Below are 416 nucleotides of genomic sequence, written 5' to 3'. Positions count from 1 at the left end.
TGGGGGGCTGAAATGCCAGATGTGACAGACCGAACTCTCTACCGAAATTCCTCACTAGTCCTTTCCCTTGGCAAAGACCAACTGGCCAACGACGACGACAGATGTTTCGCTCAGTTCGAAACACGCGACAATCATCTCGGAATTGGGCCAATTTCACCTCCTTTTCCAAATGGTTGCCGAGATGCTGCCTTGCTCTCCCTCCGCAGGAAAGATCGAGCCCAGAAATAATGAAGTTTTTGCCCCGCTGGATGTGCAGCCATTATCAACTCCTTAATTAAAGCTGGAGTGGCCCTCTGTCTCACACTGTGAGGCCTATAACCTCTGGGTGAGGGGGGGAATTAATGGCATAGAAAGGGCTGAAGGAGAGATACGGTTAACAGGGAGAAGCAATCATAATACGAATGCTGGACAAAAAA

This window comes from Penaeus monodon, chromosome 23 (genome assembly GCF_015228065.2).
Source record: "Penaeus monodon isolate SGIC_2016 chromosome 23, NSTDA_Pmon_1, whole genome shotgun sequence".
In the NCBI taxonomy this organism is placed as follows: Eukaryota; Metazoa; Arthropoda; class Malacostraca; order Decapoda; family Penaeidae; genus Penaeus; species Penaeus monodon.
The sequence above is the reverse complement of the archived record's forward strand: the minus strand, read 5'-3'. Positions refer to the sequence as shown.